Source organism: Arachis hypogaea, chromosome 2 (assembly GCF_003086295.3).
Source record: "Arachis hypogaea cultivar Tifrunner chromosome 2, arahy.Tifrunner.gnm2.J5K5, whole genome shotgun sequence".
Lineage (NCBI taxonomy): Eukaryota > Viridiplantae > Streptophyta > Magnoliopsida > Fabales > Fabaceae > Arachis > Arachis hypogaea.
The window spans coordinates 69,373,893-69,374,668 of record NC_092037.1 but is presented as its reverse complement, the minus strand read 5'-3'; the positions used below and the strand labels follow the sequence as shown (position 1 = coordinate 69,374,668).

The 776-nt window shown below is 40.6% G+C and overlaps 1 non-coding gene across 1 annotated transcript; it reads left to right on the top strand.

Moving 5' to 3' along the window:
• The first annotated feature begins 318 nt into the window (after positions 1-318).
• On the top strand, positions 319-426 carry LOC112763440 (small nucleolar RNA R71). Its single transcript, XR_003182877.1, has one exon. It is a non-coding gene; the product is annotated as a small nucleolar RNA R71 (small nucleolar RNA).
• The last annotated feature ends 350 nt before the right edge of the window (positions 427-776 follow it).

Sequence of the window (776 nt, the reverse complement as noted above, 5' to 3'; positions counted from 1 at the left end):
AGTACTGCTTGGTGCATTTTGCATTCCAGACAGACTTTGAGAAATCATATTGACTTGCTGAGTCAATATTTTGTTCTGAGCCAATATGGCATTCAGAGTATCAATCTCAAGAACTTCTTTCTTCTGATTTGTCCCATTGTTCACAAGATTCCTTTCAGAAGTGTACATGAATTGGTTATTTGCAACCATTTCAATTAGTTCTTGAGCTTCTATAGGCGTCTTCTTCAGATGAAGAGATCCTCCAGCAGAGCTATCCAAAGACATCTTGGACAGTTCAGACAGACCATCATAGAAAATACCTATGATGCTCCATTCAGAAAGCATATCAGAGGGACACTTTCTGATTAATTGTTTGTATCTTTCCCAAGCTTCATAGAGGGATTCTCCTTCCTTCTGTCTGAAGGTTTGGACTTCCACTCTAAGCTTACTCAATTTTTGAGGTGGAAAGAACTTTGCCAAGAAGGCATTGACTAGCTTTTCCCAAGAGTTCAGGCTTTCTTTAGGTTGTGAGTCCAACCATATCCTAGCTCTGTCTCTTACAGCAAAAGGGAATAGCATAAGTCTGTAGACCTCAGGGTCAACCCCATTAGTCTTGACAGTGTCACAGATTTGCAAGAATTCAGCTAAAAACTGATGAGGATCTTCCAATGGAAGTCCATGGAACTTGCAATTCTGTTGCATTAGAGAAACTAATTGAGGCTTAAGCTCAAAGTTGTTTGCTCCAATGGCAGGGATAGAGATGCTTCTCCCATAGAAGTCGGGAGTAGGTGCAGTAA